This window comes from Pseudophryne corroboree, chromosome 12, assembly GCF_028390025.1.
Source record: "Pseudophryne corroboree isolate aPseCor3 chromosome 12, aPseCor3.hap2, whole genome shotgun sequence".
Taxonomy (NCBI): Eukaryota; Metazoa; Chordata; class Amphibia; order Anura; family Myobatrachidae; genus Pseudophryne; species Pseudophryne corroboree.
Window position 1 is genome coordinate 73,941,809 of NC_086455.1, and position 13,121 is coordinate 73,954,929.

The 13,121-nt window shown below is 45.4% G+C and overlaps 1 protein-coding gene across 3 annotated transcripts in view; it reads right to left on the minus strand.

Annotated features, from left to right (window-relative positions):
- Positions 1-13,121, minus strand: part of MIDEAS (mitotic deacetylase associated SANT domain protein) — a 153,830-nt gene that overhangs the window by 113,162 nt on the left and 27,547 nt on the right. Inside the window, exon 1 of one of the 3 annotated variants that reach the window (XM_063947647.1) lies at positions 282-787. The exons of 1 other annotated variant lie outside the window; for it this stretch is intronic. The gene's annotated coding sequence lies outside the window, so the exon portion shown is untranslated. Of the gene's footprint in view, positions 1-242; positions 788-13,121 lie in introns of those variants that run through there. One more of the 3 variants, XM_063947649.1, reaches the window with a different exon arrangement.

The following is a 13,121-nucleotide window of genomic DNA, read 5'->3' on the forward strand; positions in this document are numbered from 1 at the left end:
ACCAAATTGTAGCTTTTGCTAACCCTAGTCTACCCTAGAACCCTTTGGCCATTATATCCGGTTTCTAGGTAGCAAAGTACAAAACTATTCCAACACTTTGCAACTACGTTTCTTGTTACAGATGACCAGCAGTATAGGGAAGCAGAGAAGATAAACGATCACCAGCAGCATAGGGAAGCAGAGAAGATAAACGATCACCAGCAGTATAGGAAAACGGAGAAGATAAACGACAAGTAACCTACTTCATCATACACGTTTCCTCCTGTCCTCCACAAACTCACCATGTCCCAGCAAGCAGAGGCAAAGCTGTGGAAGCACAGCTGAGCATATCCAGCCCCTCGGCTGCAGGGTAGTCCCCAGAACCCGTGCACAGTCCGGGCAGAGTGCAGTAAAAGCCGACCACCCCGAGCTCAGTGGTAGAATAAGGGGTCCGCCCCAGGTCTGGCAAGCCTGCTCCCGCTACAAGGCGGCTGTGTGTTCCCTGCGCCTGCTATACACAGGCAGTAGCTGGCTGCAGAGTGGAATGACTGCATGGCTCTGAGTCATCAGCTGAGCTCACTGCTTGCAACAACAACACACAACCCCAGCCAGTAGTGCGAGTGCAGAGGGAGGGAGCTGCACAATACAGAGCACACACACAACCCCAGCCAGCAGGGAGTGCAGGAGGGAGCTGCACAGCACAATTGGAGTGCAGAGGGAGAGAACTGCACAATTACACAACACACAAACTCAGCAGCAGCGAGAGTGCAGAGGGAGCTGCACAATTACAGAGCGCACACACAATCCCAGCCAGCAGGGAGTGCAGGAGGGAGCTGCACAGCACAATTGGAGTGCAGAGGGAGAGAACTGCACAATTACACAACACACAAACCCAGCAGCAGAGGGAGCTGCACAATTACAGAGCGCACACACAATCCCAGCCAGCAGGGAGTGCAGGAGGGAGCTGCACAGCACAATTACACAACCCCCAGCAGAGTACAGAGGGAGAGAACTGCACAATTACACAACACACAAACCCAGCCGGCAGCGAAAGTGCAGAGCGAGGGAGCTGCGCAATTACAGAGCACACACACAACCATAGCCAGCAGGGTGTGCAGGAGGGAGCTGCACAATTACACAACAACAACACCACCACCACCACACAACCCCAGCCAGCAGTGCGAGTGCAGAGGGAGGGAGCAACTCACGGTCTACACAATTACACAACACACTATGCCCAGCAGTGAGTACATAGAAAAAGAGCTGGGCAGCACAAGTAGACAACACACAAGGAACCCTCCCCTTGCACTGTAAGGAGAGTTACATCATTTCACACCCTTCCTGATCCTGTCATCTTGCTTCACCATTAATGTACTTCCTCCTAATATAAGAAGTAAAAACAGAACACCTGATTGGAATCTAACAGGACTTGTTTAATACACTTAAAGGCAAAGAATCAGATATCAGATAAAGTACACACTTGCACGATTTGTTGTTTGCTCCAATATGTAAATTAACAGATAGAAGCTGATTGGCTGGTGCGTTATCACCTTGCACTTATCACCGCTTTATCACTTCTTTGTGCCTTCTCCAAGCTTAATACATCTGCCCCACAGTATCTTCTGGTTGGCCGTGCAGCACGTGTGTGAGGTGGTGCAGTGCATTGAAGGACAGAATGAAATGCCATTCATTACGACGCACAGTGTGTACGAGCAAACTCGGATGGTCCGGGCTGAAGGGAAAAAGGTCCCAACATTCGGGCAGATTGCCCATTGTTCTAATGTTTACAGATCCATCTAGTGTCCAACGATTTCATTCACGATCTGACCGACTCTCATTTTGCAGCTAAAGGGCCCTACACACTGGCAGATTTGCCACCGAGGTGCCCGACGGCCGATACAGCTGACCCGGCCGTGGGGGAAGCGTGACGGGGGGAGTGAAGTTTCTTCACTCCCTGACGTCACTCGGCCCCATAGCCCTGCATGCTAATATGGACAATATTGTCCATATTGGCTTGCAGGTATAAACGAGCCGGCACCAAGAATGAACGAGCGCGGGGCCGCGCATCGTTCATCATTGGTGCCTACACACTGAAAGATATGAACAATTTCTCGTTCATGACTGAACGAGATTGTTCATATCGGCCACACACATCGGCCAGTGTGTAGGGCCCTTATGTGCCCAGGAGCAATTCAGTTACTTCCTGACAAGCCCCGAGTATGCATTTATTGCAGACTTCTGCGCACACGGACCCTTCTGATGTGCGAGCAGAAATCTGCATTAAGTAGAGTTTTGGGGCTAGTCGCGACATGACAGCTGCCTCACACACTCCACTTAGCCCGTCAGCTGCAGTTTAGTGCGACTAATGGGGCCCTGCCGACACAGAGAGCAAGACAGCCATATTACAGTGCTGATCTGGACCCACTGGCTTCTTTACTTTGATAACACGTTGATCATGTCTTCAGTAATAAATATATCATTGTACAGTAGGTTATACGTTAACTGGTAATGTAGGGGACCCCTTTGAATTTTCACTAGTAAATAGAGAGCAAAATATTAACTCTCTCATGCTGTTGCAATTAATAATTCATTTTTATTTACTCCATGTCCCTGCATCAATCAACCGACTGTGTCAGAGATTATAATAAATGATTTGTTATGTGACTGCAATCAACTGTATTAAAATCTAAAAGCTTTACTTTGACACAGTTCTGGGTTAACGCAGCCAATCACAGATAAGCTGTGATTGGCTGAGCAGTGCAAGAGATTGCTCCTGGTTGGCTGTCAAAGCTATCAACTAGCTGGGTACAACAGACATTGGGGTAGATGTGATAAGTCTGGAGAAGTGATAAAGCAGTGATATTGACTTACTGGATATTGCCTTCCTTATACAGACCATTATTGCCCATTTGTAGCCCGCTTCTCGCCCTCAAATTCCCTGCATTACGCTTCTTGGGGCACTAAACTGACCTTGTAAGAGATGCAAAAAGGATATTGCATACATAGAGCTCTGAAATCGAGTACCCCGGCTGGGGGTAATACCATACTCCTGACCCTCTACACCAGGGCTGGCCAAACCAGTCCTCGAGATCTACCAACAGCTCACATTTTCCAGCCCACCTAGCTAGAGCACAGGTGTAGTCATTACTAATTAAGATGTGCTGCATTCATTCCTAACTGACAATTCTACAGATGTCCAGGAGGCCTGGAAAACATGAACTGTTGGTAGATCTCGAGGACTGGTTTGGCCAGCCCTGCTCTACACAGTTGAGTCCATTGACACTCTGTTTGGCTTGAATATAGTATATATACAGGGCTGTGGCATCACACTCAGCTTGTGACATTCCTACATTGAGACACTTACGTTTGCAAATAATTTAGGTGGTCATTCCGACCTGATCGCGCACTGCCGTTTTTCGCAGCGCAGCGATCAGGTCACTACTGCGCATGCGTATGCACCGCAATGCGCAGGCGCGTCATACGGGTACAAAGCGGATCATTGCTGTGCGATGGATTTAACAAAGAATCCATTCGCACAGCCGATCGCAAGGAGATTGACAGGAAGAGGGCGTTTGTGGGTGTCAACTGACCGTTTTCTGGGAGTGTTTGGAAAAACGCAGGCATGTCCAAGCGATTGCAGGGTGGGTGTCGGACGTCAATTCCGGGACCGGACAGGCTTGAAAAAGATAACCCAGTGTTATCGAAACGCGTTGGTGAAGGAGACGGGAGGATACGTGGATCACTCATCTGCTCGCATGCTGGCTCCTGGGGACGCCTGGATCATTACATGCCTGTTTACTTTGTACATCTGGTGAGAGTCCACTATCTACCCAAAGTGTTTTTTAATTGGATGTTTTAATAAAAAGGTGTTACACTATTTGGAGTTTCTTTCCAATTCTATGTCGTGAATATTCTGTTCGGGGAAGATTGCTGCCTTCAAGGAAGGTTGGAAAAAAGATTGGGAAGCACCATCCTGTTGACCTATCCCCCGTTTAAAGCGATATATGTCTACTATTGAGTAGACCACAACTTGTTCTCTCTAATGTTTGCCATGTGCCCCCTATCTCTCTGAGCAGTAGCCCCTGACAAGCAGCTGCGCTAACCTAGATTTCCTTCATGCCCAATTCCCAGGTTAATAACTTTAACATCAGAATTCCCTATGACAACCTTTCAATATGCAGTTTACTCTTTTGGGGGAAATCGTTGTTTCCAGAATCAGAATTTCCTGACAACTTATACAACCTGTGGATAAAGGAGGCAATTCAGACCCTGTCGCAGATGTGCTAAAATCGCTATGAAGCAATTTCTGTGCATCGCCGGTACGCAGATGTGCAAGGTCCTAAACTTTTTCTTCAGAACGCAATCTAAGACCTGGAGGGGGGCGGGAGTGGAACGTCAATGACGCATTTTGTGGGCGTCATGTCCCATTTTAGGGGCGCGGTCTGGACAACTCATGTGTGACCGGACCATTTATGGGGCGGGCCACGGTGGCTGCGACCCTTAACATGGCGGGTAGCCATCTGCCTTCACAGCTAGGCTGCGCAGGCAGAGGGCTACTCAAAACATGCAAAAGCATTGCCGCCATGGGGGGGTAGGATTCGGCATGTGGGTCGGACTTGCCCTGTGCCGGCCATTCCCCCGCGTGGCTTAGTAAATATATCCCCAAATTCCCCAAGTATTTAGGGCACTGGTCTTTTCTTTCTAAACCGCTCATACAATCTGCCTCCTATGCCCTGAGACAGAACTTCAGTATAATTCTTATGTTCGGCGAGATAAGCGCTTTTAAATTCTCAGCCTAACCCACATCCTGTAATCGTAGCATTATTTGGTTACTGCAGCTAGAAAGAGCATCCTTTTTTTCTTGAAAATGCATATTTTCAGACTAAAAGCAGTTTTTTTTTGTGGTGTTTGACATCCTAAACGGAACCATATCAATGCAGAGTGTTGAATTTTGGACTGCGGAACTCCAGGATGTCATGACGTTTTTTGTTCCTGCAGAAGAAAATTCCAAATGAAATCCATTAGTGTATGATAGAAACACAAGTGACAAGTGCCTTCTTATTCCACTGTGAAGAAATGGTGTGCCAACTTTCAGCGTGGAGATTTCAAGACTGAAGATGCAGCAAGATCTGGGAGGCCTTCCACAATGACCACACCCGAAATTGTTGATCGTGTTCATGACTTGATTTTGTCAGATCGCCAAATCTTGGCTAAAACAGCAGCTGAGACACTGGAGATATCCAGGGAATGTGTTGGGTTCATAATTCATGAGCTTTTGGATATGCAGAAGATATCAGACAAGTGAATGCCCAATATATGAATGCCAATGAGAAACAAAAATTAAGTGGACACTTCCAAGTTGGTTTTGAAGCATTCTGAGGGACTGGGTGATGTTTTTTTTTTGCAACAACTTGTTACTGTTGATGAAACATGGTTTAGCACTATGATCCAGATACGAAACAGTCCATGCTGTGACGGAACTCAAGTTCTCCAAGGCCCAAAAAATTCAAGACTCAAAGGTCTCAGTAAAGGTCATGGCAACGTTTTTTTGGGACTTGAAAGACATTTTACTGATTGACTATCTCCCAAAGGACCGGACCAAACAATAAATGCTGAATACTATTATAACTTGCTGGTCAGGTTAAAGCATGCATTGAAGGAAATAAGGGGAGGGAAATTGAGGAAAGGTGTTCTCTTTTTGCAGGACAATGCGCCTGCTCACAAGGCTGGCAAGACAATGGATGTTTTGAAGGACTTGGGGTTTGAGCGCACAGACCATCCACCCTACTCACCAGATCTTGCTCCATTGGACTATTTCCTGTTGCTAAACCTTAAAAAAAAATATTTGAAAGGGAAGCATTTTTCAAATTAATCAGGGCAGTATTTGAGTGATCAAACTTCAGAATTGTTTTTGGAAGGGTTAAAGAAACTCCAAAAACACTGTGCCAAGTGTGTTGAACTTCGGGGTAAGTATGTGAAATAAATAGTCTGTATGTTTCATGGCTCTAGTCCATTTCCTTTTTGGTGAGGCCGGGAACTTTGCAGCATTCCCTTGTATATAAAGTGACAAGTACTGAAATAGCCGAGGACGTGTCTATAATCCACAGACCTAACTTTTTATGATCCTACCATGGTCAAACTGCTCTACTCCTAGGCAGTCTCTTGGGGTGTGATGACAATATAGATGGATACAGAGTTTTTTTACTCAGGGATCAAACCATATTCTGGTTTTATAAATGCACAAGATGTGCATGAAAGTGTGTTGATGCTGATATTTTTATCTACTGTACTTGCACAATGTTGACACCCAAAATTAAGTGTCCAAATCCTACTTTTACAAAGATACCATTGATAGTCATTGTGTATGTTAAAAAACATATCAGTGGATATTATACAGGAGGAAAGAAAACAGCAGTTCATATGCTTTTGTTCCAGTATTCCGTCATGCTAGAGCAGACATGTCAAACATGTTGCCCGAGGGGCTAAATGCACATTTTATGCAGCCTAAATGCACTTTTTATTCGGTCCAGTGCTGCAATTACGGCGATATGCTGCAGCTCGTCGTACCGTTAGAAATCTGGCCGCTGGTACGCTGTGCCACCGATAACTTTATAGCCACCATTACTAGTGTAAAACTCCAGCGCCAAGCACCATGATCTTGCTATGCGGTACCTCCACCTTTTACAGGACTGCTGGGAGCATAGTGAGGTCATCACAATCCCATGGCTGGCGCAAAGAGGACCCTGGGGACTGGGCTCCAAAGACTACGCAACTGAGCACATAAGGATCTCAAAAGATCCCAACAGTGTTTAACTGTAATAAATATCCATTGAGAGCATTGATAGTACCTCTGCTTATACATATTATGAAGTGTGCCAATTAATTTATATTACAAACTCTTCTTTGCATCTGAACTTTGCCATCATATATTATTTTTACTTCACTTGTTCTAAATTATTCTTTTTTTCTTATTAGTTGTATGTTTTTATAGAATGTTTGAACACTTTTTTTTTGTTATTTTATTAAAAGCATCAGGTGCATTTAAAAGCTAACAAGGATATGTTTACCCATCCTAATAAAGGCACATATTTTACAGTTTACATTTGCAAGCGGGTGTACTATGACTGGCCAGCTGTCGGGATCCCGGCGCCCAGCATACTGGCGCCGGGATCCCGACCGTCGGAATGCTGGGCTAGCGCAAAAGAGCCCCTTGTGTGCTCGCTGCGCCCGCCACGCTGCGGGCACAGTGGCGCACTACGCTATTTATTCTCCCTCCAGGGGTGTCGTGGACACCTCAAGAGGGAGAATAGTTGTCAGTATCTCAACGCCGGTATGCTGAGCGGCGGGATCCCGACAGCCGGTATAACGAGTGCCACCCTTTGCAAGTTACACATTTCTAAGGTTGTGTGAGAGGGTTCTCCGTTACAGAGATAGTGTGCTGCACAACACACAAATGCCACATAGCCATTGCACTGCATTCGTCCAGAAGTTTTAAAAACAATCACTTGTACAGCCAAACTGGGCTCAGATACAATTGTTATAACTTATTGTGCTGTGGAGTTTGAAATCAGCTTTTACATCCCACAGCCATATAAGGCAAATATAAATTTCGGGGGGGGGATTCAATTGATAGCAGTATATTTGACAGGCAGTTCATTTAATGCCCTTTTTTGGATACAAATTTACCAGTTTTTGAGCAAAAACACACAGGATCCGGGATAAGTTCCCGGATCCAAGTGGTTTTGTGATTGTGGCCCCCAAAAAAACTAACTTAAAAAACTAACACCTAACTTGGCCAGGTGAAACAAAATCCCTGATAATGCCGGCTATCAGCGTCAGTATAATTACCTCCAGGATCAATTAGCCACGGTTACTTAATGTGGCTAATTGAATTGCCTCATAAGGTTTCTATTTTGCACAGGTCAAATCTGAAAATTCTACATTTCTATTGCTGCAATGCATGTTCATACCTAGCAGACCTGCAGTTATTATACTGTATATAACTCACTTTTCTATGAGCTGATAAAGAATAGCTAGCTATATTATTTGACTTATGCACAGAATATAAATGCTTACTACTGCAAGTAAAAGGTTGAAATTTTCTTTATTTAATGATTAATATTTTGTCCTGGAGTGTTAATACTCCATATACAGCGAACAGTCTGTATAAGTCAGTGTTAATTTTGACAAAGATTTTCATTGTAGTTTTAGTCTAATGGGCCCTACACACTGGTCGATTACACTGAAAGATATGAATGAGATATCGTTCATATCTTTCAGTGTGTATGCACCCACGATGAACGATGCACGGCCCTGCGCTCGTTCATAGTAAGTGCCGGCTCGTTTATGCATGCAAGCCAATATGGACAATATTGTCCATATTAGCATGTAGGGCTATGGAGCCCCACTGCCGGGTGATCCGTTGGCCGTATTGGACGTCGGGCACCTCAGCGTCAAATCCGCCAGTGTGTAGGGCCCTTACGTCATAACTTGTGTAACCAGTTTAATGATACTGTAATGGATTTTGCTGAAGAACATTTCTCTCAAACTCCTTTGAGAAGTTTGCATAACTTTAATTAAGTGTTTAGTAACCTAAGCTGAGAATGTGTTACATACAAAGTGTGACTTGCCGATGTGCAGGAACGGACTGGGGACTCCATCCAGCCCTGGTACTGTCCGCGCTTTGGCGCGCACGAGGAAGGGGGCGCACGGACACTGCAAATGGGGGAGTGTCATGAGTCAGGGGGCGTGGACTCACGGCACGCCCCCATATTGCTTAGCAAAAGGGCAACTCTGGCGGCGGCGGCAGCGGGGGACAAACCAGAGTGCTGGGAGCTGCGCTGAGCGCAGCCATCCCGGCTCTCTGTGGACCGGACCATCCCACCAGCCCATCGGCCCTTCTGGCATTTGCCAGAAGTGCCAGATGGCCTGTCCGGCCCTGCCAATGTGTGAACCCGGGGATATCGGCAGCAACAGTACCCAGACATTGGCGAGTGCATACACACTTGGTGATGTTGGCGGGGGGGGGGGGGGGAGGGGGGATGAGCGGGGCCATGCTGCATTCGGCAACATGGCTCTCTGCGGCGATATCGCCCATCGGATGTTAACTACGCACGGGAGCTCACATAGCCAGCGACATAGCGCATATATGCTAGATGACATAGTGAACGATGTACCAGAATCCAGCACATTGTCCAGTATATCATCTAGTGCAGTGATGGGGAACCTTTGGCACTCCAGCTGTTGTTAAACTACACATCCCAGCATGGTCTGCTACAGTTTTAGCATGGCCAAATAGCAAAATTGTAGCAGGGCATGCTGGGATGTGTAGTTCAACAACAGCTGGGGTGCCAAAGGTTCTCCATCACTGATCTAGTGTGTACCCAGCTTTACTGCAGTACTTATATACAGTATATCATATACAAATTAATACCTTTAGTTTGTTAGAACAAACAAGTGCGTTGCACAATCCTATTTCCTTCACAGCAGAACATATTTACTTTCTTCAAATAATGTATCTAGAACACATAATTTTTCTTTAAAAATGTAAAAACCTACTTCCGGTGTTAATGTTGATAAGGAGTTAAATTTAGTATTAGACTTTTTTTTTTTTGCTTTGTTTTAGTCCAGATTTAGGGGTTTATTTACTAAGCCTTGGATGGAGATAAAGTGAACGGAGGTCAAGTACCAGCCAACCTGCTCCTGTCATTTGTCAAACCCAGCCTGTAACAAGGCAGTTAGGAGCTGATTGGCTGGTACTTTATCTCCATGCAAGGCTTAGGGGTATATTCAATAAGAGTTGGCTCCATTCCGACATGCAATTGTCTGAATGGATCCGACAACCCCTATTCAATAGAGTGGCCAAATCCGACTATCGGATTTGAGCCTAATCTGACTGTTGGATTTGGACGGTGTCCGTGCGGCTGTCAGCAGCTCCCCGTGTGTATGAGAACACAGGGAGCTACTGCAGCCACACATACCGGCCACCCAGTGCCACGCTGTAGGGAGAAATGTGCCTGGCCGGGGGATGGGCGTCAAGGTACAGATCATCCCCGCTCCCCGTAGCCTGCTGCACCACTCCCCGTCTCCTCACCTCAATCTGACTTTTTTTAAAGTCGTATTGAGATTGTCGGAAAGGGGGCCAAAAACCTGTTGGATTTGGCCTCGTTTCCAACAGAAGCACGCGGATCGGAGGCTATTCTGCCGATGCACGTTTTAGGACAAGTCGGAACCCCTTCTAAATGAAATCTGTCGGAAGCTGCCGTCTTTCCAACAAGACAGCAGCTTCCGAGTGCTATTGAATACACCCCTTAGTAAATAGACCCTTAGTCAGTTGATCTCAGTTTTCATTTTAGTCTAATTTTAGTTCCGAAATAAACTGTAATCGATTAATACTTTGTCAATATTTTTGTCGACAAAAATTAACACAGTAACAACTACTGCATTTAAAATCAACAAATCGTAAAATATATACTCTGAATCCTGAAGGGAAAGTGTTCTTATGATGGACTCACATGTTAATAGTGCAAACAATTAGTATCAGAAGATCAAAATATCATACACTATAAAAACTTCACAGTGTACAAAATATTAAAACTTGTAAATAAAATACCGTACTCAAAAACTTAAAACATAAATAATGATTCAATGATAATTTCATTGTGTGGTGTCCAAAACTGACACGTTTCAAGTATCTCATTTGTGAGAATTAGAGCACCAGTGATTATTTTTAATTTGCATATCAACTCAGGAGGTATTTGGGAGCTAATACTCTCTTTCTATGCTGTTTATTTACCCACACGTACCCTTAAGGTGCCAACTATACTGTGCATAGAAGGGCCACATCTACGCCTGATATGGCAGTTGGCGTTGCATAACTAGCAGCTACATCCTGCCCTCTGCAGTCCATTGGGTATACAATAACCTAACTGTATGACAACTGTTGGTGTATGGGCCCACTTATTATCGCACAATATTGTTTATAGCCTGGAGAGCCTGCTGTAGGTGTTCCAAAAGCAAGATATTGATAAGCAGAGATGACTGCTGGGTAAGGCTCTTCGTCACAATACAGTAGCTGTGTGCACAAAGTGCAGCACTCATATTGTGTGTTTCATGTGAACACCTGCTGCTGTGAAAGACCTTTGGAACAGGGTTTGTAAATGAAGTAAGGTGCTCGGTAATCTTAGGGGGAAAAAAGTTCTTAATTGTATGAATATTATCTCTTAAAGTGATAAGATGTAAATACTAATGGCACTCTTCAGCTTGTGTTCTTGCAGCCTGTTATGTGTACACACGGTGAGATTTTTTCTTACGATTTTGACTATATAGTCAAAAACGTAAGAAAAGTTAGTGCAGATCGCAAGGTGAAAGTCACCTTGCGATCCCGATTCGATGCCGATGCGCGGTCGGCATCGCAAGAATAGATATACTGTGCAGGCAAGTCAATTTTGACTCTCTATAGAGGAGATAGTCAAAATTGACACTTAGCCAAAATCGCACATTGGCCCTCATTCCGAGTTGATCGCTCGCTAGCTGCTTTTAGCAGCAGTGCAAACGCTAAGCCTCCGCCCTCTGGGAGTGTATCTTAGCTTAGCAGAAGTGCGAACGAAAGATTAGCAGAACTGCACAGGAAAAATTTCATGCTGTTTCTGAGTAGCTCCAGACCTACTCCTATCTTGCGATGACTGCAGTCTGTTTAGTTCCTGGTTTGACGTCACAAACACGCCCTGCGTTCGGCCAGCCACTCCTGCGTTTTTGCCTGGCACGCCTGCATTTTTTAGCACACTCCCTGAAAACGATGAGTTGCCGCCCAGAAACACCCACTTCCTGTCAATCATACTACGAACACTCGAGCGACTGAAAAACGTTGCTCGAGCTTGGGTAAAACTACAAAGTTTTGTGTGAAAGTACTTAGTGCATGCGCGCTGCGTACCATGCGCAGAATTGCCGCTTTTTCACTTGATCGCTGCACTGCAAAAAATGGCAGCGAGCGAACAACTCGGAATGAGGGCCCTAGTCAGTATCGCAAGCACATAATGAGTGTGCTTGCGATACTGACTATGTGCCGACCTAGCCCCTGTCGCATAGTGAGAATCTCACCGTGTGTATGGGCCATTACACAGATGCAATTAACCTTTGCAAAAAAAACATCCATTTAATTAGCAAATTATAAGGCTATAGTTTTACATTACTTGCTAGCACACAAACATACATTTCTCTATCAAAACCATGACGGTAGAGTCTATGAGCCCCTTATCACAGGATGTGCTTCTAGCATAGCTGGCTAAGATGTCACCACAGTTTAAAGCAGGTTTGTAGGTGAAACTCAATATTTTTTTTATATCTAACTATATATTTTGTTATCCTATAGTATAACTTAACGTGTTGCCACACTTGTACGGAGATAAAGTACCAGCCAATCAACTCCTAACTGCCATGTCACAGGCTGTGTTTGAAAAATGACAGGAGCCAATTGGCTGGTACATTATCTCCTTTCATTTTATCTCCATCCAATTCTTAGTGAATAGTCCCCTAAAGGACTACTACAGTGTAGGGGGGCATCACTGACATTTTAGAATAGCCTATCTATGCATCAGAATTAAAACACACAGGGGCAGATGTACTAAGCCTTGGAGAGAAGAGAGCTAAACTTCCACCCAATTAGCTCCTAACTGTAATTTACAAACACAGCCTGTAGCATGACAGTTAGGAGCTGATTGGCTGACACTTTATCTCTCTACACTTCATCATTTTCCAAAGCTTAGTGGTGTTCACTCTAGGAATTGGGCAGGGCAGGGCGCCGGACTGCGGGGGACATATGTGCGCACGGGGGGGTGAAAAGGGTGTGTGGTCATTTAACGTCATTGAAGTGGGCGGTGCGGCCCAGACATTATTACAGGGGGCGTGGGTGGCCGGCGGTGTCATTATTGGGGGCGTGCCCAGCATCTACGGAGGTGCTGGGCCTCCCCCAAGCTCTCTCCCACAGCGTGAATGGATGCCGTACGCATGCGCACAGCATCTTTACACGCTGGGAGGGCACGAAGCAGGCAGCTGTTTTAGCAGGGTGCCGCAGAAAGGGCAGGGCAGATTTTGCCCTTAAAAAAAAAAAAATCGGGCAGGGCGCGGTGCCCTGCTAAAACAGC